The sequence below is a fragment of the Rhinolophus sinicus genome, linkage group LG05 (genome assembly GCF_036562045.2).
Source record: "Rhinolophus sinicus isolate RSC01 linkage group LG05, ASM3656204v1, whole genome shotgun sequence".
Lineage (NCBI taxonomy): Eukaryota > Metazoa > Chordata > Mammalia > Chiroptera > Rhinolophidae > Rhinolophus > Rhinolophus sinicus.
The window spans coordinates 178,908,734-178,936,296 of NC_133755.1; the positions used below are offsets into that span (position 1 = coordinate 178,908,734).

At 42.6% G+C, this 27,563-nt stretch overlaps 1 protein-coding gene across 4 annotated transcripts in view; it reads right to left on the reverse strand.

Moving 5' to 3' along the window:
- PRKN (parkin RBR E3 ubiquitin protein ligase) overlaps positions 1-27,563 on the reverse strand; it is a 1,115,215-nt gene that overhangs the window by 681,000 nt on the left and 406,652 nt on the right. The gene's annotated exons all lie outside the window — the stretch shown is intronic.

Consider the following 27,563-nt stretch of genomic DNA (forward strand, 5'->3'; position numbering starts at 1 on the left):
TGCCAACAGCCCTGTGACTTCCTCAGCCGACTAAGTGACCTGCTGCCAAGAGAGCTGGCCAAGTGTGTTTGCAACACAGGGAAACTAAACGCACCCTTTGCGGCTGAATTTTTTTAAAAGGATGGGAGATGTAGAGACTATTGGAAATTTAGAAACCAGTGCTCCTGAATTCTATTTCATGCTTCTGTACACAGTTGTGAAGGCTCCGGATTTCTCCTCTGTACATCTTATCCATCGGGGCCTACCAGCCCATTTTTCATGACATCACAATTCGCTGGGTTTCCAGTGAAGACTTTGCAACACACAGTCACACTAAAGGAAGACAAGCGTGGACAGACACATGCACGGAAATGGGTGCTTTGCATTTCATTCTGGTTTCTCTACCCAGACAAGGGCCATTCAGACAACACGTTTTCAAGAGTAAAAGCTGGACAAAACTGAAAAAAAAAAAATTAACTACCTCTGATCATTTCTGTCAAATGTCCCCACATAGGGATGATATTATTCCATAAATCAGGAGAAACTTTCTAAGTGGTTTCACACTTCCATGTCTCCAAAGAACGAACTTTATGCAGCAGTACTTACCAGTAACATAACCGACTTCCTAAATTTCTAAAAGGACTAAATACTTCTTTGAATCCCTATCTCACGTTGTGCCGAATGGGAGTTACATAAGGTCATGGCATAAAATTGTGTTTAAAAGTTTAGTATTATCATCAAGATGATCTTTGATCGTTACGAATGTAAACCTTGAACCTCCCAAATGCAGAAAAAATGAGAAAAAAGAGATGCTAAGGTCTTATGCAGCTCCATTCGTTTTACCAATTTACAAAAAGACCCTCTGTAGACACAGAATTGTCACTTGTTTAGCCATTGTACTAATAGTAGGTGACAGTACTTTGCAAAATGTAGAGCACGATAAAGATACTGGCTTTCATATTTTTTTGTCATCTGTTGGCAATATACTTTATAATCCTTCGCCTCCAGAGACGGATGTCTGGCTTTCAGGGTGAAAAGGGAAATATAGATATAACTTTGTAGTGATAAGAAATGGTGGTTTTCTGACTCTTCTTTGTAACTTTAGTGCCTTAATGTACAAGATATTCAAGTCTACAAATATAATATTGTTAGCAATATAATAATTACACAAAATATATTCTTAAGGTTTTATGTATATCATAAAAGCAACTGATAGAAACATATATTGAGGTCCTAGAAATGCCATGATAACTGACAACATCAGAAGATCACAAGAACTGACCATTTTAACGTGCACTATGATGAGCTTAGTGACAGAGCTAGGACTCTTTATTGTTACAGCCTTTATCAGCAATATGAACAAATCCGATTTCACCATTTTGAAAACCAACCATAAAGGTTAAACAATATAAAAGGAGGAAGAAAAGGAATGGGAGGAGGGAAATCTGACAAAGGGGAGTCAAGCCTGCAAAGACAGTAGCATTGCTGAAAGAACATATAGCAACAGTTTTATGATTGTAAACAAGGCATCTCAGAAACTGCAGGAAACTGGTCTCTCTCTCTCTCTCTCTCTCTCTCTCTCTCTCTGTCCCCCCCCGCCCCCACCCTTAGGGCAATTGCAACGTCTGCAATATTGTTTCAACTAATGATACCTCTAGGCAGAATGTGAAGACTGGGGACCCCTCCACCTCTGTGTAATAATACAGCCTTCACTAAAGGCCTTAGAAGTGAGTGGGAAATACTGCATGCCAACACCGTGGCCCCTAAGCACACGGGGTGACTTGGCGCTTCCCAGAGCCAGCCGCTAGCTGGGATTGATTAATAGCCATCTAAGGAAGACCAAGGTCAGGCCAGTCCTGGCTATGGCACATTTCAAGCTGTTGGCTCTACTTGGTCAAGCAGTGGAGGCTTCAGGTAAATCTTGAGCTCCTGTTTCCAGGAGGGCGTCAAACTTGTGTGGCTCCACGGCACTACTGAGAGTTGGCAAGCGTCTCTACGCCACCCTGAGACCAGCGTGTACAGGACAGCAGTAAGAACGCACAGCGCCCGATGTTCTTACGGGCAATGCCCCCATCGGCCGGACTGAGGTCTGAGGTGCGGCCTCTCCAACATGCGGCCACAACTCCTAAGGCAACAGCGAGGTGATTCTGCAAATGACCTGAAAACCTCGTCTCTAGGTCCGTAACTAGAGACTGACATGAATCTCACCCCTTTTACTTCAGCTTGGGTCTTAAACTCCTTTCCCTCTCCTAATCCAGTCTTCTATATGGCAACCCCTCCCACCCAAAACAAGCAAAGCGACTTGTGTTTGTGTTTATAGATGTCCCTGTTTGTTTTAGAATAATAGTTTTCTCTTTTTTAAAAATAATTTATTGGGGTGACAATTGTTAGTAAAATTACATAGATTCCAGGTGTACAATTCTGTGTTACATCATCTATAAATCCCAGTGTGTGTTCACCACCCAGAGTCAGTTCTCCTTCCATCACCATATATTTGATCCCCCTTACCCTCATCTCCCACCCCCCACCCCCTTACCCTCTGGTAACCACTAAACTATTGTCTGTGTCTATGATAATAGTTTTCAAACTAGAGAAATATTTCAAAAATTGTTCAAATTATATCCTTCACTGTAATCCACCAATTGTGAACGTTTTGCACAGTTTAGTGTACCCTGTCACATATACTACACACAAACACATTTTTTGTTGTTGAATCATTTGTAATTAAGTTGCAGCTATTATTGTACTCACCTCTAAATGCTAAAATGACTTTTTTTTCAATAAAACCATAGTTTATTTATCTCAGTTTTTCTCTCCCACTTTGTCTGGTTAACATAATCATTAGTGAAGTCTCCTCTTTTCCCTTATTCTGTGAGGGATTTGGTAGTTTCCGCAGTCCTATTTATAGACTAATCAAGTACTTTCAGAACATGGCAGTGGTTTGCAAGCTGTTCAAAGGTATCGAACCAAAACATCAGGATTCTTTAGTCAAAATATCGGGGATTGTTTAGTCAAAGCAGGGGGGATTCTTTAATCATAGGTGATGCTAAGTTAAACCAAGTCCTCTCACTGCCGGACTTATGGACTCTTAAGACCAGAAGTACAGAGTGTAGCACATCCCAAACTTTATCTGACCTCAGAAGCCTTCCTTTTATGGAACAGTTTATGAAACTGTATTTCTACAAAAGAAAAAAAGGGTGAACAATTGGAGTAAGGATTCAGCCCACTGTGTGGGCCTGATCTACAGTAAGCTAAGCAGCTAATGTTTATAAACTCAACTTTATCAGACATTCCCGAAGAGCCTGCTGACAATTAAACTCTCTCCTCCACCCCAAACCACTGACAAACCAATATAATTACTATACAATGAGCCAGGAAGGTTGATCTACTGATGTAATGATTTTACAGAGTAAAGTATATTCGTCTCATACTGAAGTTCTTTCATTTTTTTTCTTGATAGAGGTTAAAAGCACAGTGTTCAGAATCCTTTTAGAGTATGAGTCACTGTCCATTCAAAGCATCCAGAGGGTTTCTCCCTTTCCCTAGCATTATAATTTTACCATTATCTTTAGTTTTCTCTCCTGCCTCATTGGGTTACCACAATCCTTAGTCACGTCTCCTCTCTTCCCGTATTCTCTGTTCTTGGTCCGAAAACTATCTAAAATATAAATAACAATATCCACCATACCAAGTAAAGCCCCTATTTAAAAAGAAAATATATTATTTGCTTTAACTTTCTGAAAAGCAGCATAATCAGTGGTTTTCATTTTTTCTTTCTTTTTCTTTCTTTCTTTTTTTAATACTAAGTTTAAGGCTCAAAGACATTGTTTTAATAAGACAAATGGATCCTTATGAAAAACCATTCTGATTCTGATGAAAACTTTTCATTGACCTCAGAAGTTTTCATCACTTGTTGTCACAGACAATCAAGACTTTAACTGCTTGGGTAATTTATTTTCTAGTGGTAGGGAGACAGTGAGATTAGACATATTTTATACCTAAATAATTGTTCAGGATTAATAGACTGTCAAACAGTAGGGACACAGTTGATACAAAGTTACATTTGTCACCTGTGAGGGTGTGAAGCAGAACCAGGTACCCACCAGAACTTTCTGTGTGGACATGTTCCTCTCTGCGCTCTCCCCACACAGCAGCCCATTGAAAGTTTGAAATGTAGTTAGGAGCTAGTGAGAAAAGACTCCTCTCGTTTTCATTCTGTTTTTTTTTTTCTTTTTAATTTTAAGCAATTTAAATCACTTAAGCTGCCAAAGTGGACAGCACAGAAGAAAATGATTAACACTGAAGTGTCTGGTCCGCTCTCTTCCTCCCTCGTCAACAGGCATGCAAATAATGATGCTAAGGAGATCTGTCCATCACACCGAGAAGTATCATAGCTTGCTGCTTAGGGTACTAATACAAAACAGTGTTGGCTTGAGAGAAGGGCTGGGGGAAGGCTGGAATCTGAGGCTCTGAGAGACAGGGCAGACATGGCTGGGGACTTGGGGACTGTGGAGTGTGAGAGGTACAACAGGGCTTCACTCCCATTTCTCCCTCCACATGCCCAGCAGAGCGAGTCTTGTGTGTGTGGCTGGACAACAGTCGCCCATTCCCTGTTCCAGCTCCACTGCCATCACGACCTTTGAAATCGGACCCATACATTCAAGGTCCGCTTGGAACGGCACACATTAGGAATTCGTCCTTTGATTTCCCCATAAGGATAAGACATCTTCCTAACTAATTACGTCTAAGAGTAGGAAAGTATCTAGCTTAGTCTTGTCACCTTTAAACAGCCGACTTGTCCCAACACCAGCGAAGCAGCATCTGATATGGAGGCTGAGTCCCTGGCATGAAGCGTCCTTCACAGCCTTCAGCCAACGGCTCCCACGCTGCCCAGCCCGCACCTGGTGTTTGCAGCTCCCACACTCCTGCCTCCATCTGACCACAGCCCTGCTCTTACACGTAAATACCAAGGCTAGTGTCTGCCCCACTAGCTCCATTTATCAGCCGTGTTCCCTCACCTTCCCCCTTCCTCTAGTCTCCGAGAGTGTACCTCAGTCTTGTTGGACGCCTATGAGCTCACTATGGAAGACACCCACATCCGGAGTTTGTGAACCTGACCTGAGCCTGTGACCGGGAGCTGAGGCACACAGGATCTTCTGCCCTAACATGTGCCAGAATTCCTTTCATTTCTAGTTTCAGGTGTACACATCAATAATAGTTAGACCTTTATACCCCTCACAAAGTGATAACTCCCCCGTCTAGTACCCCTCCGACATCGTATATGCTGTTACAATTTCACTGACTGTATTCCCTATGCTGTACTCCACATCCCATTAATATATATATACACACAAGTATTTTATAGTTGACGCACAATATTATTCTACTTCAGCTTCAGGTGTATACACCACAGTGGTCAGGCATCTACAGTCTACATATATGCACCCCTATGTTGACTGCAGTGCTATTCACAATAGCCAAGATACAGAAACAACCAAAATGCTCATGAATAGACAATTGGATAAAGAAACTATGGTACATGTATACAATGGATATTACTTGGCCATAAAAAGAATGAAATCTTACCATTTGTAACAACATGGATGGACCTAGAGAATACTACACTAAGTGAAATAAGTCAGAGAAAGACAAATACCATATAATCTCACTTCTATGTGGAATTTAAAGAACACAATAAATGAGCAAACAAAACAGAAATAGTCTCAGAGATAAAGGGAAAAAAACCTGGTGGTTGCTAGAAGGGAGGAGGGTGGGGATAGGGAGGTGAGGGGATTAAAAGTACAAATTAGTGGTCACAACATAGTCGTGCGGATATGAAATACAGTTTGGGGAATATAATCGACAATGTTATAACGATTTTGTAGGGTGTCAGATGGACACTTGTCTTATCAGGGAGACCCCTTCATGGATGGTGTAGATGCCTGACCACTGTAGAGTACACCTGAGGCTGAAGTAGAATTCTTGCTATGAAATGTCTGGGTGGTGGTCTTTCAGCCTGTGCTTGACTACATTTGCTAGAATATATATGCCTCGTGAGCCAGATGCACAACACATACGGACCAAATGACAAAATCAGTACCAGCTCATCTTTACACAACCCGTTTTTCCTCACACGAATCTGAAACTATCCATTAGTTCCAGTCTGAACAATGCATATTGAATTAACTTAAGGCGGTTCCACACGAAATCCATCCAGTGAATGCTCCCGGGAGCGCCTGTCTGCCTGACACTTGGCTTCAGGTCATGAAAAGGGTAAGGATCGTGTCCACTCCAGCCTAACGCCCATTTCTGATAAAAACGCAGCCTCATATCCGTTATCTGCTTGTCCTACCTTGTCTATAGTTACCACCTCCTCATACGTAACACCGCTCCCTGTTTCATGCGCCCACACAGCCAGTGCGGTTCCTTGATCTGAGTAAAGACTCAGTCTGTTTGCCAGGTCAGTAGATCCTCCCATATTTTAGATGATGGGAAAGTTAGCAGGAATGGCTGCGTGAGGGCAAAGTGTATATAAAACAGAAGGTAGCCCTGATTACCACGTACTCAGACCGTCTTTCCACCAGCCGAACGTACACACCAACTAACTTCACAACTTCTTCAAAATGTGGGCATATTTGAAATCAATAATGATAATATTATCTAAGATCACAAAAATGACTAGTATGATACATAAAAGAAAAACAAAGAAGAGTCCTTTAAATTTTTCCTATAGGGCCATGGATAACTAAATGTTAAGTAGAAAAAAATTGAAAATGTACAAGTAGAACTACTGTAAAGGGTACAGTTATGGCACATGAAGTCTCATTTGGTCCTTATCCAAGGGGTTATTACACCCGCTGAATCCAGCTACACTATTCCATGCTTTTACCAAGCTAGAGTCTAAACTCCTGCACAGCAACTGAGGAAATGCTGTATTATAAACACTTCCAATTATATAACCATCCATCCAGTGTATGCACTTTTAAAACATATTTAGCAATCCCTAAGGAGACTCTACCCTTAAAAGTTGTAACTTAATTCTCAATTTTTGTGCTAGGGCTTTTAATTAATGCATCCGCACAATAATTTCATCTGGTGAGGGAAAAAAATGCTGACTACAGCTAATGCCTCTCCCTGGTCTTTTGTTGTCGCTGTTGCCAATTTACTTTTTCATTATTCATTTTGAAAGTAATAACCAAACAGCCCATGCCAAGACCAAACTGTAGCATGAAGCACAATTTAAGGATTAGTTCTAAATAAATAACCATGTTCAAAGTCAACCAGGTGAATCCAGGTGCTTATTCTTCCCAGAAATGGGCGCCGGCAGGGTGTATTTAAGGTGGGTGCCAGGAACGTCACTGCTCCTCGAAAAGCTGAGTGAACGTCCACATCTCAAATTTAGAAGGAGGAAATTATAGGTACTACAGATGACTGGGTACCATTTCCTCTGAATAAAACCTTTATAGCTCAGGAGGTGGGCATCTCGGTCCATCCCCAGCTTGCCCTGTCACCTTCGGCAACTCAATTTGCCGAAGACCCTCCAAGCCTGTTTCCTCCTCTGCCAAATGGAGATGGCGCGTTACATACCTAACTTCCTTATATACCTGAGTTATGAGCTGGCAGAGGCCGTGGTGAGGATCTCAGAGCCACGTGGGTGAAGCAGCCAGCAGTGTCGCACACACGGTGAATGTTCAATGCGTGTCAGCCATTCTTATTGGCCGTCAACATATTTAGAGCTTGTGACTCCCAGACACTCACACCTATGAGCGCTCAGTGCTCCTGCTTCCTTAGTGGCCACTTTCCCGCTTTTAGAAGTGTGGATTCTTAGACATTACTGCCAAGTTAAACCTCACTCAATTTTTGGAAATAGCTGAAGTATAATTCCTTTTAAAAATTGTTTCAAACCCAACCAGGTCCTTTATAATAAAATATTCAATAATATTACGGAACATAAACCATGATGGAAAGCACTTAATTTGACTAAAGTTTACTGGGGTCATATTTCTTTCAGTGAATCAGTTTTTTATTATTATTCAAGAGATAAGTATGGACTACAGGAAAATGAGGGATGGACACAGTAAACAATTGTAGGGCCCAGTCTAGTGCATAAAATTTTCAAGGTGGCCAATGCACTTAAAAACCAGAGCATCTCTAAAATCAAAACTGTTTTTGTAGCATGTGGCTGTAAAATGGTATTGAAAGGGATTCACAATGGATCCCAGGATTTCATTTCAATGGCAGACTTGCTTACGTGGGTGCTTATTCTTCTGCAAAAGATACTAGGCATGATTGCAGCTATGCTATGAACAAAACACGAGCTTAGAGAGGTTGAGTGGCATCCCAAAGAAAGCCACAGGGGCGGGCAGAGATTTGAGTATGAGTTTGTCTGCTTAGGAAGCATGCACTTTCCCCTCAACCACATGATAATAACCTTGACTTGGAAGGTGGATTTTACTAAAGACTGCAGGGGATTGATTCCACGCCTGCTAAAAAGTGGCACTTGAACACAGGCTGGTAATTAGGGACCGTGGCCAACAATCCCTGACTGCTTCAGCGTCAGACTCACCACCCCATTTCCCTCATTCAATCAGCACTAACGGTTTCATGGAAATTTCCATTAATGTTTTATAGCACTGGCATTCAGCAAGCATGTTCGGGTACAGCAATTATCAATAAGCAAAAGTAAATCTCATTTTTAAGGGTTAGCACGTAGCCTAAAATTGGATGTTATACCAAGAAGTGGTAATCCGTGTCATGACCTTAGGATCAAGAGAATTTCTTACTTACTTTTACAGAAGTGATGCCTTTCTTGCTATTTAAAAAATAATTTAAAAATCTTCTCATTTTCAATGTCCTAAGTGCTAGACAAACCTGTTCTAGAAATGAACACACAGAGAGAGGAATGGCGTCCTTTAGCGAATACAGCAAGAAAACCGTGACCTGACCCTCCCCACGCCCACATCCTTTACCTGATTTAATTTCAATCGCCAATATATTAGTCTGTTATACATCTGTAGTATAATATTTCCAATCTTCACTGCTACCATGAGGCATTCTCTTACAAACATTAGTGTTTTAAGTACACTATTCGGCCTGCACCAAATGATAAGACAAAACACACACTCTTAATAAATCTGATCCTTCCCAGTATTGATTTCAAAAAGTCTTTAGTGGTAATAGAGGTTCATAAACTCTCTAGCACTTATTAAAATACGACAAGAGTTATTTCTCTTTAGTGACACTGTGATTAGTTAGAAATGTACAGCGATGCCACCCCGCTGAGGGGAAAAGGGTAAAACGACTGTCTGCTCTGCGTCCAGGCTGGTGATACTGTGAATTGCGCATGCTTCAAAAAGTAGCATTCGTGTCACTCTGGCTGAAACGCCCTTCACAGGGATTCCAGGACCCTGCGGCCATGGCAGTCTTCCCCCTCATGAGTGCGCAACAAAAAGGCCTGCCTAGACCCATGTCTGTCCTGCTCAGCGTCACCGCCCAGCTCGGGAGGCCCCTCTCTCCTACTCTGAGGTCCCTGCAAGCTCGATGTCTGTATCACACTGCAGCACACATCTCCGTAGTGGCTTCACACAGTTAAGTCAGATTCTAAGCTCCAGAGGGCAGGGTTTACACAACCATTGGTTTTGTCTCTATTCCCCACCCCCACCTTTGACCCAGAACAGGGTTGTCTGTGACAGACATGGTCCCATTGATTGAGCCAATAACCGAGAAACTGGTGGATCAGGCACGCTCATTTTAACGATATTGCAAATGCATAGGAGCGTCGCAGCCTGTGCCACGGCTTACAGTAATGTCCACGCTGCCTTCTGCCACTGCCTTGGCCCAGAGAATAAAAAATCTTGCTTTTTGAACACTACAGAAGCACAGGCCAGCATACATTCCTCACCACCTCTATAAAAGGAACACTCAATTTAAAGAAATATAGAAGAGAAAAAGTTACTGATCAGTAATCAATAGAAAAAATAAAGAAATGTATTCATAATTTTATAGGAAAGATCTAACTTTCTAAACTTACGTAAATCTGGTCTGCCTAAGGAGCCGGGTTTGTCGGGGGAAGGGAGAATGGTGGCAGAGAAGCAGGGTGGCAGTCGTAAGGGCACTGAGGACTATTAGGAAGCCATCCCGATTCTCTCCATCAGTAAAATTCATACTGATGGCAATCTCAGTGTGTGCTTAACACTCTGGTAACATGCGAGAAAAGCATACAACATAACCACAGCAATCCTCCTCCGAGAGCTTCAAAGTCCAACAGTGACTCTGACGTGGGTTCATATATACCCTAAAACGTATGTCACAAGGGAAGCATCCCAGTATTCTAGAATAGCGAAGAATAAACCCAAAGAGTGGGGATAAGAATATACACTGGGAATGGCCTTTTATCTTGAAAGCTGTTTGAGTTCCAATTTTTGAAATGACCTAGCTGCATAGTCCCACAGGTCTGTATTCTTCCCAGGTGCATCTACTCACTCTCTGGGGCTGCAGGACGGGGGTTGGAGGGGTGGGGGAAGCGGGAGGTTCTGCCCGAGGTCAGCAGGCCCGCTCAGCACGGCTAGACAGCGAATCCCCAAACCTCCCCAACATCTCAGATTAGAGATGACTTCGGGTGTCGGGTGTCACAGCACACACATGTCATGGGAACCAAGGACCCAGGGAATGCCTTAGAAACCCCTTCAAAACAGTGTGGATGAAGCAAACAGCACTTCATTAAAGGAAAACTAGTTCAGAGGTGCAGCTCATTCACCATCCAGAGCCTGTGACTTCCAGCTCTACTCACACTGTGCTAGTTTATCAGAAGCCTTCTTCCCCTTTGGGCACTCTAGCTGTTACCTGGTGTGATTTGCAGAATCGTGGTTCCCCAACCAGAAAGCATGAGCCACGGTTTGTCTCCTCTCGGCTGCGCCATCCGACCCTTCACTGAATCTCAGGAGGCTTCAGAAACGTTTCAGTTTCTTCTCCCACCTCTGTCCATGGCCCTGATACAGCCTCAGACCCTCTTCAGCACCCAAAAGCCTCTTCTCCCCTCCTACCAAGCAAGAAACTTCCAAATTGCTCAAAGAATTATCTTCTAAAAACACATGGACAACCTACTTAAAAAAAAGAAAACAGCCCTAGCTTTCAATCACCTACAGCAGCGCTTTTCATCGGGCAGGGATGACGTGACATCCAGGGTCCCTGGACGGGAGCCTAGAAGAGCACCTGGCAAGGGGTTTTTAATAAAATTAAAGTATTGGTTCCATTTTTATGAAAAGTTTCATTTGCACTTTTCTACAAAATAGATATCTATTGTTTTTGTATAGAAATATTTTAAATTAGAATACTTGCCATTATCAAAAATGACAGTCCTAGAATTCGAACTGTTTGGTGCTAAAAATAACCACACAAATTGCCTTTCATCACTGCAATTCTTTACCATGGCCCCTCACGATGTTTTCCTAGCCAGCCTTTCCAAACGTCAGTACCTGCCCTACGCAATAGCGAAACCAAAACTCCTGTGACCTCTACGCCCTTGTGCATCCTCAGGCCTCCACACCTGCCTTTGCCTGAGACCAGGTACCTCCATGAGAAAGCCCCACTCACCTTTAAAACCTGCGTCAGGTATCAAAGGTCGTTACCTGTGCTATTCAAGAGCCTGGTTTCCCTTCCCCCCTCAACAGGCAGAGCGGACGTCCCTCCCTCAGCTCCCAGCAGTGGGTTCATTTGTCTTTTATTTGTTATTAAGTTTACAGTAACTACTGTACATGTCTGTTTCCTTGTGGGACCACAGTTTTCTAAGAAGGATGCTACTTGTTCCACCTTTATGTCTCAGGGCTTGGCAAGCTGCTAGGGAATCAACAGTACTTATCCCAGTGCCCGCTTCATAGTGGGGGCAGAAAACACACACTCAATGAGGCAAAATTCTGGCTGAATCTTTCGATTTCCCTGAAACGCTTAGCTTTAGGGCTCTGCTGTCCCCCGACCTGGTCACCGATGGGTGACACGCCTGCATCAGTGCATGCCCCTCCCACTATTCTTTACCCCTGTGAATCTCATCATCGGTACCTGTTGCATAAAAGCCCTCAACCACAGTTACACCGCCATACTGACAGACAAGATGACATAAACATCTCGATTTGCTAAGTAACTGTATATGTTAGAAATGCCTAAGAAAAATGATAAGAAGAACTTGTTTGTGTGTTCACTGCACTGTTATAAATTACATTTCACCCAAAATCATAAACACAGGTAAAATCTTTCTAAAGCAGCACCAACCTCACTCACACTACTGTTACGCCAACTCCTTGAGGCTTCTTATATGACTCTGACACCCGCGTTTCCGAACACAGTTACTCATGAGAAACGATTTATTCTGTCTGCCTTTGGAATGTAGGTAGATATACAAAGCTATCGGGTGCGTGAGGGTCCAGCGTGAGCGCTAGCTAGGTCAAAACAACACGTCAGGTCTGCCTGCAGGCAGATGTGTGTCTAGTATTCTTCTGCGTGTCCCTCTCCTTTCTTTCTCCTCTTCTCCTCTGGGCTGAAGTAATTTCCCAACAGGTCACCCTTCCTTTACGCTCTCCAGAGCCTATCAGTTCTCCAAGTTGCTTTCAGATTAACGTAAGTAAATCTTTGGTCACATCATTCTCCTTAACTGTCTCATCGCCAGTTTCAAATGCCTTCAAACTCCTTCGCTGCATAAACGCAGCACTTCCAAGGTCTGCGTGCGCCTCACTCTCCCCTCCCCAGCTTGCCCTCCTCCTCTCTACATTCTGGCCACATTGGGCCCTGACAGGACACACCCCATCCTACCTCTGTCAGAAGAACAATCTGAAACTTGGAAATAAGGCAAACAATGTGGGCAGCAGTCCTTTCGATATCACAGGGGCAAAAGGCCTCCAAAGGCTTTCTAGGAGAGTGCTGCACAACAGAACCTCCACGATATTGGGAACATTCTTTCCATGCCGCCCACATGAGGCTACTGAGCGCAGGAAGTGTGGCTCCTGCAAAGGAAGAACTGGTCCTTTCAATGTTATTTACATTCACTTATTTCAATGCAAATGGCCAGTTTTGACCACATAGGGGATGTAGACACTGTTTAATATTGTAGATTTTTGTCCAGTAGATATGAAAATAATTTGCCCTGAGACGTCAAAGATGTATGGTCTGTTGGACATTTCGATACATAGATAGATAGATAGATAGATAGATAGATAGATAGATAGATAGATAGATAGAATGGATGGATGGATGGATGGATGGATGGATGGATGGATGGATGGATGGATGGATGGATGGGATGGATGGATGGATGGATGGATGGATGGATGGATGGATGGATGGATGGATGGATGGATGGATGGATGGATGGATGGATGGATGGATGGGATGGATGGATGGATGGATGGATGGATGGATGGATGGATGGATGGATGGGATGGATGGATGGATGGATGGATGGATGGATGGATAGATAGATATGATAGATAGATAGATAGATAGATAGATAGATAGATAGATAGATAGATAGACAGATATGATAGATAGATAGATATGATAGATAGATGATAGATAGATGATAGATAGATATGATAGAGATCCATAATTTCTCAAGTGTTCTTTGAACTGATCATAATATCTCATTATGTCCGTCATTAACTAATGGATTAAATAATGTCTTCTACACGTGTTCATTTTCTATTTGCTTGAGGGTCATGATTTTACTTTCCATAAATCGTACTTTCACACCTTCTTCTTTTTAGGGAGAGAAGACTGTAAAAGGCCTAGCAGGGGCTGTCTCTGAGTAAGTACACACTAAATATTCACTTTTATTCCTTTCCCTTTACCCCTAACAACATCAAAAATGCAGCATTTCAACCTGTTTCTACAAGTGCTAATTCCCCTCCTCTAATCTTCTGGGGCCCAGATGTACCGCCTCCTCCAGGAAGTCTTAGTTGATTCATCTGTTAAATGTACGTCTCATGCCATAAATTCCCGTTACTTCTTAATTACGTTTTTCTCCAGGTACTTAAATTATTTTCTATTCCACTATATCCCAGAGATACTTTTATCAGCCCTGTTAGACTTCAGATTTTAGAGGGTGGAGATTACATTTTACTGCAGTCTCCCCGAATCCGTGAATAAATGATGGCACATATGTGAGGAAGTGCAGCAACCAGATTTGAAACTCTCACTGGGGTATGAGAAAGCTTTTGAGTTGGCAAAAGATAAAATTACAATAAACCGACCCTCGAATAACTTAATCCCTGTGACAACATAATGAGGAATGTTCTCCAGACCCATTAAAATGACATGCAGGTTGATAATTATTTTTGCAGGGTTGGGATTCTAACACGAAATGTTCCTCAGATTCTGTTGTTTGGCAACGCTAAATGAATGTTGTCAAAAGATTAAATATAAATTGGTCATAAATCTCCATTTAACAGCATCGTGTAGAGAAGGCTACATTAAAACACCCATGTTTGTGTCAGCATGAAGAAAATGAAGAGTCTTATTTTAATAATATTAAAACTACTAAAATTACTGTTTATTCTCCATAACAGGTTTGGATTTGAGGACGACCCCATTGATGGTCATGACTGAATATATAAGCAAGGCCAAAAAAAGCCGAGGGCAATGGACTAGCCCTTCTGGACTCTGAGGGGAGACAATGGCCTCCTCCTGAGAGCGATAGCCACCATTTGCAGGCTGCACTGCCCTTGCCTGAAAGGACGCTCACTTAGCTGACCAGATATTCCTAACTGATTGAAGAATCTGATTTCAGAACAGTCCTTTTAAAACCCAATTTGCCTGACTTTTCAGCCAGTGACCCGTGGTTTGATCACCTGTCCAAACCATGTGGTGGCTGAGACGTGACCTAGTTATAATCTTGCAGAGGGTCTCTCTGAAGGGCCATCGTCACCTCTAACTTTGGAGTCGTGCTGTATATCCTCTCACCCTGATGAGTATCGTCTCACCCAAGTGAGCTAGCGGCCGCTGAGTGACGCGAGCAGGTGGCATTTCTATAATTGGAAGGGTCAGCAAACTCTTACTGAGAAATAAAACTCTTCTTTTGGTTATGTGTTTAGCTTTGGGAAGATCATTTTTGGGGATAAAATAAGGGTTTTGGAAGAAACCAATGCTTCGATATTTAAAAAAAACAAACCTCTTTACATCACATTTGAATTGTACTAATAATCTTGACATAGGAATTATAATAGGAAAAGCCTGCAATAGACTCAAATCAAATATAAAGATGATAGACAGATAGATATTAATAGATAGTAGATAGATGATAGACAGACAGACAGACAGACAGACAGATAGTAGATAGCGATATTTCCCATTAGCCTCTGAGAGGAGAAAGGCCAAGGATGTAGTGAGAAGAGAATGAAAAGTGAGATCACAGAGATCTGCAGAGGCAAAGACAGGCAGCCGAGAGGACGCCATAGAGAAGGACAGAGAGAACTGTCGAGGAGAAACAGCACACGACCGCCAAAGCAGCACGGGCAAGAACGATGAGCACCGAGGAAGAACACGCAGCGTCATAAACAACATTCTCGAACCTGTGGCCTCCTGGAATACTGTACATACAGGCTCATGCTCTGCTCACTACTGTAACGCAAATGGGCTGTCAGCTCTTTCTGGGCAGGGGGGGGAATGGGGAGCAGCTGTTAGCCCCTCACACTTTCTCCATGTGGGGCATCAACCAGGGTCATCGTTAGCTCCCCTCCAGCTCTTGTCGGGTCCACTGTTTTCTCTCCTTTTCCCATAGCCTTTGTGTGGGAGGTGAGGGGTGCAGGAAAGCAAACACAAAATATCCACATATTTTTATTCCCTTCCCTTAAGTTACACATTGTGATTCCTCAGACTTGGTCTCCTAACTTAAAAAAAAAAAGAAAAAGACTATTAAGAAATACATCAATTAGAGAAGTACTTAAGGTTCCATGAAGAAAAATAATTACTTTTAGTTCAAGAAAAAAATGCTACCATGGTATGAAAATGTCCATTAAGGAAGGAGACAGCAGGAATGTGGGATGAAATTCCAGCACAATCTTTGGTGAAAGCAGCAGGTGGTTTGTGTGTAATTGAAATGAAAACACCGCCCAACACAACTCACACAGCATTGCACCGTGGGGGGGGCTGTGTCAGCCTTTCAGCGTCAACAGCCACAGCCACGCAGACGAAGGACCATGGTCCATGACCTTGAACCTTCCTTCAAGGCTGTCCTGGACAGCAGCACGGTCATGGTTGGGGCAGCTTTCCAGAGCACAGAGCAGCTCCACCTGACTTCCTGCAGACGCCCTCCAGAGCAGGCTACTTGGGGGCAGGCCTGTCCCTTGCGGGGGACATGGAGGAGGGTCTGCACGTGGAGCCACACCACAGGGAACGTGACGCTGGATGAGTCAGGCTCTCTAAGTGCCCCTCAGTATGGCTCGTTGTGCTCCTGCCTAGAGGGGCCACACGACATGGCGTCACCAAAGTCAGGAAGAAGCTGGGATGTGTTTCTCTGTCGCCATGTCCCGGGCCTGAGGCAGAGGGCGGGCTGTGGGGTGTGTGGCAGTCTGGAGCCCCAGGGAGGCTGGGGCTGCACAGAGGTGGGGTTGGGACCTGGAAGTTGTTTATTTATTCAGTTTTAGTTGGTTGTTGTTTTTGAAGCTTACGGGGTAATTCTGATGCACAGTAAGGCGTGGAAACCATTTATGAAAAGATTCATGAGACTCAGATGTCAGCTGAGTGGACAGAAAATAGTCATTGCAGAAGGAGAAAACACCCTACTGTGTGGGGTTCCCCTGAGAGAGTGCTGAGACCCCAGTGACAAAGCCCCTGAGGGGAGACCTGGTGCCACAGGTAGGGAGTAAGATACTCGGGGTCTGTCGCTCTCGCTCATCCAGAAAGGTCATCTTCTTATCTCCTGCCTGTCTCCCTGCTGCCAGCCCATATGCTTCTCTATTCAGATGCTTTAAAAATCAGCCAGAGACACAGCTTATCTTTCTAGAAACTTGCCCATAAAATCTACCACAAGCTAGTCAACTCAGAGATCTGTAAAGTATTCCTTTACCTAAAAACTGCCTGGGCGATGACCACACTGTTTAGTAAAAATAACAAGAATTGACAGTCATTTGCTTTTTAGCTCTTCAGTTTCCTCGACTGTTCATTCCTGGGTTTATTTCATTTCTAAATTAGACTGCATATTGTGAAACGTAGCCAAATGGATCTCTGTGTAGATACCGTTTCTTGCTTTTGCCTGGGATGGTTTTCATTAAGAATGATCAGGAAAAGGCGATATACGAGAAAGGTATAAACTGCATTCAAGTTTTCGAATAAAGATGGGAAAACATGTGCAGCACGCAACTGTCCTCCCCAACATGAAGAACAGACGCGTACTTTATGAAGATGTCTTCTTTACTCCATTTCACAAATGGGAATCTGCACTTAAACCACTTCTGTTTAGACTGCGAGTGTTTCCTTGCTTGGATTCTTTGGTCAGGGAGTAATTACATTTCAGAGATTGAATGATGCCTGCCTTGGGGGTGTGTCATGAAAACAGCAATAAATGTCACATGCCTACAAGGAACACACACCATCATGGTTACTGTTTTATAACTGCTTCTTTGACGCATGAAAATTAATTATAAACACCTTTTGTTTTGAGTTGCATGACTTTGAAATCTTGGCTAATAACAAAACTAAGAGAGGAGAACATCTTTCGTCCTTTACCTTGTATTACTGAATACTTTTTGATGACACCCTCCATCTCTGTCAGATACCATTTACTCAGCACCTGTGATTGTGTCTGCCTCACATTAGATTTTGCTGAAGATCCCTGAGAAGCTTATATCTATTTTATCAGTTGTACAGATGACAACTCTGTGCTTCAGAAACATAGTCTCCCCAGAGTCATGTGGCTCTGTTGATGCCGTTTGTTAAACTTAAACCCAGTTCACTTTGACTCCATGCCCTTGACCTTTTGGCCACAGGATGCCCAGCTTTCTGAAATCAGATGTGATGCAAGAGAGGCAGCCTTGCTAAGAAACTAAAATCGAACTGAAAAACTGGAAGGGGGGAGCCTTTGCACTTAATGTTGGATTTGGGAAGAAATGGATTCAAATGCCAGCTGGGCGATCAACAGTTGTATGGTTTGGAAAAGGTATTTCAATCTTTCTGAGCCTCAGTTTCTTTATTTATAAAATGGAAATAATACATTCCTCAAATGATGGTTGAGAGTAATAAATGAAAGAAAATATTTAATGCCTGGCATGTATTCTCACATCTCCTGAGAGAGAATGGCCAGAGATGAGCCCAGCTAAACCAAAACGCATGGAGGAAAGCTCTAAAAAGTGACCAACTCAATCAAGGGTAAAAGGTCCTGAATCAGGGGAAAAGGGGAAAAAGTACGAGAAGGTCAGCCAACCGGAGAACGAAGTTCCGCTGGGTCCAGGAGGGGCCACTGTGGCAAGGCCGGCAAGGGCAGACTGTCCTTGGGGAGAACACGTCCCGAGGCAGCACTCATCAAAGACCTAAACCTGTTCAAAGTCAGGTCTGATGAGAGGGTCAGAAGGAGCGCAGACAGACTACGTCCCCAGTAAATGCCGCATGTCTTCACATCACCCTTGTCTTGAAATAGGGGGCCATGGGAATGTAGTTATAGCTAGCGTCTACTCCTAAATTGCCTTATGGTTGTGGTCAGCTGCCCATTCTCGTCAGTGTTTATTTCCAAGAAGTTAGGTGAAGAAAGAAAGAATGGTAACCTCACAAATCTGAAAATCTTCCCTCATTATGTCAGAACACATTGGTGTGAAAGATTTGCTCCTGCTGGCCTAGTTTCTTTTGTAAGACCGTAGTGTACAAATAATGCATATTCTGCCTGTGTTTCTTCCCAAGGTGTTTATTTATTGAGTAAGGAATTATTTTCTTTCTCCTTTGTTCCTCTCCTTCTTCCACACCCCAGGGCCCAGCTCGGTATCTTGCATTTGCTGTGAGTTGAAGACATTGAATTGGCAGCAAAATGAAATAGACCTCCTTCTAGTGGATTGTTTATCATTTTGCATCTGTGTATTTCTTTGACAGTAACTTGACGGATGAATGAAATTTGCTGAACTACAAAAAATAATAAGACGTTCCTGAAGCCCTGATTTCTGACTTTGACTGCTATCTTAAACCCAAACTACTGAACTTTTCCAAATACGTGTGCCTTATTCAGTAGTTCTAGATTTTTGTCAGACTTGGAGTGGTGATGACAAGTCTAACGTGGCCCATGGCACAAGGTACCATTCATGTGACGTCACAGTGGCATGGCCAGAGCTTAGCACAACTGCTCCAAATTGTTCCGATGTCTTAGTCTCACAAACCGTAATTTGACATAGACTTTGCCTGTCTGGCATTACTTCATTACTAAAATTAAGATGATTGAAAATACATGAAGCTTGCAGTACAATACTACTGGGACAGAAGACAGGAAATGCCAACATATTTCTGCACTGGTTTTTGAGATGTAAATATTCAGATGAATCTCAAGAAGTTCTAAGAGAGATATTAACAAATGCAAATTAAGGAGAATTATAAAATTACCAGTATAAGTTTTATCATTTTGAGATCTCAGTCTGACAATGAAATACTCCCTAAAAAGAAAGCATTTTCAAAAGAATCAACAGAATGTCAAAGGTATAGAGAATTCAGATACTGACTCCATTACACACAGTGTTATCTAACGGTGTTAACAGTTTCTAACATGAGCTATGTCCTGTGTTTGAAGCGATACACATGATAGCAAAGATAAGAGTAGATTTTAGGGGGTATTTTTGAGTCAAAGAGACTTTGGTTTGAATCCCAACCTCTCATTTTATAGCCCTGGGGGACATGGAGGCAGAACTATGGAGGTCCCAAGATTCGGGCCCTGGTATACATGTCCTGTATGACCCTGCCCTTCAGTGTTGGTGGGACCTGTGAAAAGGAGCAGATGTCACCCCTTTATTTGCTTCCATTATATGGCAAAGGTGAAGGGATTTTGCGGATATAAGAAGGTCCCAATCAATGGATTTTGGCTTGATCAAAAGGGCCATGCCGGGTGAGCCTGACCTAATCAGCTGGCTCCCGTACAAAGGGCCGAGGTCTTCTCTGAAAGGAGAGAGAGGACGGAGTCTCCGCCGGCTCTGAAGAAGTGAGCTCCCTGCTATGAGAGAGATCAGGAGAGGGCCCCATGGTTGCCCTGCAGGGTCTCGAGGAGCTGGGAGCAGGCCTGGCTGACTGCCAGCAGAAAGCAGGGACCTCAGACCTATAACTGCAGGCAGGGCCTGATTCTGCGAACCGCCAGGGGAGCCTGGGACAGAGCCCGGGGCTCCAGACAGCAGCACCGTGATGGCAGCCTGGGAGCCCCCGGGCAGAGCGCCCAGGTTAGCCGCACCAACTCCTGAGCCCCAGAAACCGTGAGATCATAAATGGGTGTTGTGTGAGGCCACTACATCTGTGGCAATTTGTTACACAATGAAAAAGACTAATACAGGCCAGTCGTTTACTTAACCTACCTGAGCGCAGGTTTTCATGTGTATGAATGGAGATCATAACAGAAGGTCAATGTAAGAATTCAATGTAACTGAGTAACACTCTTGGCACACGCCTGACAATGACAAGAGCTCAGTCCAGGCAGTTGGTAGTAACGGTGAGTGGCCATGGCACAACCTGCAGTAACAGTAACGCGGGAGAACACCTAGCTATGTTCGGAACAAATGAGAAGAGAACCTGGGATAGGCAATACGTCTGTGTCCTACAGGCTGGCATTTGACTAAATTAAATCAATGTGCCATTAAATCTATCAACACACACACACACACCTCCAGGAGCACCAAATCATTCCTGGCCTACGAATAGACTACATTCTGTCATCTTTGTGTGTCTTTTTCCCACGTGCTGCTCTTTCCCACTGAAATGTCATTCCCGCAACTCGACCTGTAAAATCCCTTCATTCCATAACGCCAGGCTCAGATTACATGGTATTTCCAATGTCCCAGATCTGTTCTAGTCATCTTGTAAGTGTCATCTGGTTCAGTAACAATTCTGTGTAATAGATCTTACTATTATCCTTTCTTATCCCTTTCTGAAAGGACAGGGAACAAAAGCCCAGTAAGATTAATGTGCCCAAGTTCGCAGTGCAGAGCAGGTGTGAATTTAGGTCGGTGTGCTCCACAAGTTGTGTTCTCAGCCACTGTGGTAAGGCCAAGCTGATGGCCTCCTGTATAAACTGCTCCATTCTTACTGGAACGGATCTGTCCCTTTTCTGATCATATATATATATACACACACACACACACATATATACATACATACATACATATATATATATATATATATATATATCCCTCATCTCCACACATACAGCCTACCCTAATGTCTTAGATTTAAATCATTTTTAAATGTACATTGCTTAGATTTAAATCAGCCAAACCACCAGTAGAGGTAGCTAATGTGTGTAACTTCAGAAACCAAGTACAGGGAAATCTAATCCAGAAGAACAATTGGGATTTACTTGGGAAATAGTTATTAACTAATCTAAAAATGAACTCCTGGCTACAGAAAATGATTGCTGTTAATGCTGAATTGGGAGTCTGAGTATATTTTTCCCCCTACTGTGAAGAAAAGGAATACAAAGTCGAAATCTGGCTAATGAGAAGACATTGCTTTAGAGAAAAAGAATAAATCTGAACAGTATTTAGGGTTGATAGCTACCCGATGAAACACAGCTGCCCTTGCAGCCCATGTTGGTCAATAAGCAATATATCTGAGGACAACAGACAGCATTAGCAGTTTTGATGATGTTTTTTCGGAAATTCTCCTCCCTCTTCTGAGCCCCTTGCAGTCTTCGCCGACGTCTAAGCCAAACCGTATAACCTTGCCCCACGCCTGACTCTGCTACTGAACTCCGCTCTCCTGGCGGCTGGACTAAGTCGTCGCCATCCTCTCACCTCCAGTGCCCAACACATATGTGACCAACAGCAGAATCTCTTTGTATACGGAGTGAATGAAATACCTTAAGATTTTTTTCAAACCTCGGAATTAATAAACCTCTCAAAGTAGCTGGGTCGGCTTAATTCATTCTTGACACACAAAGTGCAATCGGGCTCCTGTGATCAGAATGACATGAAGCGCATGGCACGTGGTGTGAAGGAAAGGGCCCTGGACTGACGTCAGCAGAGCCCGGTCTCAGGCTCCACTTCGCACAAACCACAAGCTCTACAGCAGGGCGGCCAAACTTTTTTCAACGTTTTTCACCAAGGGGCATATGCGGTAAAATACACAAACAGCCGGCCACTCACTCGAGGTGAAGTATGTATTGCCTCACCTGGTTTATTTAAGTAAACTAAATATATTTTTGGAATTGGCTGGGGGCCAATTAACAATGGATCATGGGCCGCAGTTGGCCCGTGGGCCGCAGTTTGGACACCCCTGCTCTAGATGATGGTCAGCAACGGCTGTTGCTGTCTCTTCATGATCTGTAAGGTCCTTTGACGTTTATGTCTTGAGAGTATGGGCTCCGTGAGGGTAGGAACCTGTCCACTCTGCCCTGGCTACACCCTCCCCCCCAACACAGCCCACTACAGGCACACTGGTTGAATAAATGAAAGCACAAACCTACCAGGGACCCCGACAACCTTCTCATCTCAAGCTCCTGTGCAGGCGCGCTTTTAAACTATACTTAAGTTTCTAGGTCGCCCGCATAAGAAAGAGTCACACAGTAATATTTTCTCAGGAAATAGTTTCCTCATGCTTTAAAATGCTGTTTTTTCTCTGTGTGCATGCTTCAGTATGAACCAGGCCTGTAACGCTCAACGTTAGGGATGACGTCAACGGAGTGATCACACCCTTGTTAAAATGAACGTTAGAACAAATGACTGGTTATCACCGTTGATGTCCCAGCAAAGCTTCACCTATTTCTGATAAGACCTGCAAAAGATTTCTTACTGGTTTTTAAAGAATTGTTGGGGGTCTTCATGGTATTTTTTTGGGGGGTATGTTTGTTTGTTTTTTTCTTTTTTAAGTATTAACTTTTGCTGGGTCCTACCATTTAATTCACAATTCACATATGTGCTTAAAGCATTAATGTATCACCACTCAAATAATGACCATCAATTTTTTCAAAAGCAGTATTTCAGTGTGTTATCACTCAGCAATGGATGAAAAAGAGGAATTTTTCACTCATTCACTTATGGAAGTCAGTGAGAATATATAATAGTAATGTAGATAATTTATAGAATGAATAAAAATATGGTTAAGTTAATAAAAATATAAGCTATATATAAATTCAGACTTAAAAACCTTATTATAACAGTTAAAGAATTAATTTTATATAACACCGTTGAAGAATTAAATTTGTATAGCACAGTTAGGCCCTTTTTTCTGTGTGAAGAGATTTTATAAGCACTTAGGGTCTAACACTTCAAACAAGCCTCAGATTCCACAAAATTAAATTAATAATTAAAAATAGTATATTTAACCAGAAAAAAATATATACATATTGAAGGGGATTCTGGGTAAAGAACAAGCCTAAATTTGGGGAGAACTGGAGAAGTTTACCTAGAAGGCATCCTGGATTTGGGGGTGGGCAGTTTATTGTAGTCCTAGATTTGCTGGTCTGAGGATAAATCAGAAACAACAGCTGTAGATTTGACACTGGCTTGCTACTCGCGTTGCATAGAGAGGCTCAGTGTGAGCAGCTCTGAAACATGTAAGAATGGTAGCAATGTCACACCTTTGAAGAAAAACATTGTTCTTATTTCTCAAGGTTGCTGAGGCTATCTGGGGTCTTTTATGGTTCCATATAAATTTTAAGGATTATATGTTCTATTTCTGTGAGAAATGTCCTTGGTAGCTTGACAGGAATTGCGTTGACTCTGCATATTGCCTTAGGCAGTATGGACATTTTAATGATATTAATTCTTCCTATCCATGAGCATGGTATGTGTTTCTATCTATTTGTATCTTCTTTAATTTCTCTTTTCAGTGACTTATAATTTTCTGAGTACAGATCTTTTACTTCTTTGGTTAAATTTATTCCTAGATATTTTACAGTCTTTGAAACAATTGTAAATGGGATTGTTTTCTTAATTTCTCCTTCTGATATTTTACTATTGGTATATACAAACACTACTGATTTCTGAATATTAATTTTGTATTCTGCTACTTTACTAAATTCATTTATCAGTAGTTTTTTGGTGGCGTCTTTAGGGTTCTCTCTATATAGTATCATGTCACGTGCATATAATGACAATTTTACTTCCTCCATACCAATTTGGATGTCTTTTATTTATTTTTCTTGTCTGATTGCTGCGGGAGGTATAACAGTACCTGACATCAAATTATACTACAAGGCTACAGTAATCAAAACAGCATGGTACTGGCTTAAAAACAGACACATACGTCAATGGAACGGAATAGAGAGCCCAGAAATAAATCCATGCCTATATGATCATTTAATCTGTCACAAAGGAAGCAAGAATTTACAGTCTATTCAATAAATGGTGCTGGGAAACCTGGACAGACACATGCAAAAAAAATGAAGCTAGACCACCTCCTTACACCTTATACAAGAATAAATTCAAAATGGATTAAAGACTTAAATGTAAGATCTGAAACCATAAAACTCCTAGAAGAAAATATAGAAAGAAACTTTACAGACATTACCCGGCATAAGATTTTCACTGATATATCCCCTTAGGCAATGGAAGTAAGAGGAAAAAAACGAACATGTCGGCTTACATCAAACTAAAAAGCTTTTCACAGCAAAGGAAACCATCAATAAAACAAAAAGGGATCCTACTGAATGAGAGAAGATATTTGCCAGTGATATATCCGATAAGGGATTAATATCCAAAATTTATATAAAACTCACTCAACTCAACTCCAAAAAAACACAAACAATCCAATTGAAAAATGGGCAGAGGACATGAACAGACATTTTTCTAAAGAGGACATACAGATAGCAAACAGACATATGAAAAAATGCTCAACCTCACTAATCATTAGAGAAATGCAAATAAAACCCACAATGAGATACCACCTCACCCCAGTCAAAATGGCTATCATCAATAAATCAACAAACAACAAGTGTTGGCGAGAATGTGGAGAAAGGGAACCCTTGCGCACTGTTGATGGGATTGCAGATTGGTGCAGCCACTATGGAAAACAGTATGGAGGTATCTCAAAAAACTGAAAATGTAACTACCGTATGACCCAGCAATTCCACTCGTAGGTATCTATCCGGAGAAATACAAGGCTATAATTTGAAAAAAAAATTATGCACCCTGATGTTTAGTGCAACACTATACACAGTGGCCAAGATATGGAAACAACCGAAGACTGGATTAAGAAACTGAGGTACATTTATACAATGGAGTATTACGCAGTCATAAAGAAGAATGAAATCTTACCATTTGCAACAATATGGATGGACCTAGAGAACATTATGCTGAGTGACATAAGCCAGACAAAGACAAATACCACATGATCTCACTTATATGTGGAATCTAAAGAACAGAGTAAATGAACGAACTAATCAGAAACAGCCTCAGAGATATGGAGGAAAAACTGAGGGTTGCTAGATGAGACGGGGGTGGGGAAGAGGGAGAAGGTGAGGGGATTTGAAAGCACAATCAGTAACCACAAAATTGCCACCGGAATATGAAAGTCAAATTGGGGAATGTAATCAGTAATGTTGTAAAGATTTTGTAGGGTATTCGATGGGACACTTGTCTTGTTAGGGAGCCCACCTCAGGGATGAGGTAGATGCCTGATCACTGCACTGACGCGGTCCAGTGGCCACGCCCGTGGACAACGGGGATGCTGCTCTTGTTTTGAGGAGGATAGCTGGTGTTGTGGAGACACCAGAGGCCAACTAAATGTGTAACCACGGTGATGGGAATAAATACTCTGCTCACATATTCTTAGACAAATGAGTTAGTCTTTACTTTCCCCATGAAGGTACATGAGCGGAAAGAGCGTGGGCTTTGGCGCAGAGAAGAATGTTCAGACGCCCTGCGATCTGTGACCGGTTTACTCCACCTTCCTGAGACCCAATTTCCTCACCTTCAGGAGGGCATGCTGACCTCACAAGTTTGTGGAAACTGAAACACGTATGTGGGCATTCACTTCTATTTGTACATATACTTAAAGGTGAGTCACAGAGACACATACACTACACACAAATTACGTTTAGAAGATGTGTGTGTGTGTGCAGACATACAAGGAGAGTGGAGGAAGTATAGGAAGAGGGGAGCAGCCATCAAGGAGAGGAAGAATAAAACAAAATCAGGAAAAACTGCACAGCATAGAAAGAAACTGAGGAAAAGAGGACTCAGAACCACCCTAAGGGAGAAAGAGTCTGAAACAGAGAGAGAGATTGAGAGAAACAGAAGAAAAAGACACAGGGCTGTATTCTGAGGGGAGCAGGTACACCCAGGATACTGAAGGAATGAGAAACCTCCTTCAAAGCTGTACTGAGCGCCCCCCTCCCAAGCCAACCCCCCCCCCAATCAGGGAACCAGCCCAGACCTGCCAGGGTGGCCTTAGAATGGGGAAACAGTCCTTAGGAGCTGGGGCACTTGGGGCAAGTTATGGAGTTATGGGAACCTGGGGTGAAGGTTGGGATGCTTCTGTGCAGAACAAAACAAAGGACATGAAGAGAAAGAAGACTCTAGTAAGTAAAACAAGATGACCCTGAGCCTGCCAGTGCCCCTCTGGTGGACGCACTGCTTCTCCACCGGCTCTGGTCAAATCTCTCTTAACTCAAGCAGGGTCCCGTTCCCCCACTGGCATAAGCTGCTGTGTGCAGACATCCCAAGCAGAGGACAGGGGTGCTCATTGCCCTGGGGCCCTAAGGAAGGGCCCAGAGGACCGGCAGCTCCCACTTGCATCACCCCCTGCTTTCCCAGAAGGCGTTCCAGCCACACCAGAGGAGCAGAGCACTGGCTGAACAGGATATCCATCTGTATTAGCGTCCCTAATTATAACAACATACATGTGGTATAGACACGTAACCGTCCACATACATAAGCATCTGAGTAGCCAGTTAGGTTTCTCCACGTGAAAGTCTGACTGTCAGTTCAAGTCCACTTCACACTCACCTGCTTCCATTATCGACTAGTTTGTTTTCAGCTGTGAGACAATTTGAAAATTCTCCTCTCTCTCTCTCTCTCTCTCTCTCTCTCTCTCTCTCTCTCTCTCTCCATGCAGTGAACCAAACCACTGCATATTTTCAGTATCTGGAATAACTTGCTTTTGTTTTTCCAACCCTTGCTATATGCATTAGAACCCAATTCCTGAAAATCACGTTTTCTCAAAACCTAAAACGTATCCAATTATAGTTGTAAAGTAAGAGACTCTGTAAATGATCAATAAGTCTAAAACCCACAAAGATTTTGGTTTTGTTTTCAGAATAGTTAAAACATGTGAGTCCCAAATTATGAAATTATAGTGTTGATTTTCACTTCGTACTTAACTTCTACATGAAAGCACACAGGACTAACACCAGGTTTTATATTAATTTATCTTTCTGTCTTCCTCTTGCTCTTTAATGTGGAAAACGTCATAGGAAAAAACTGGATTTC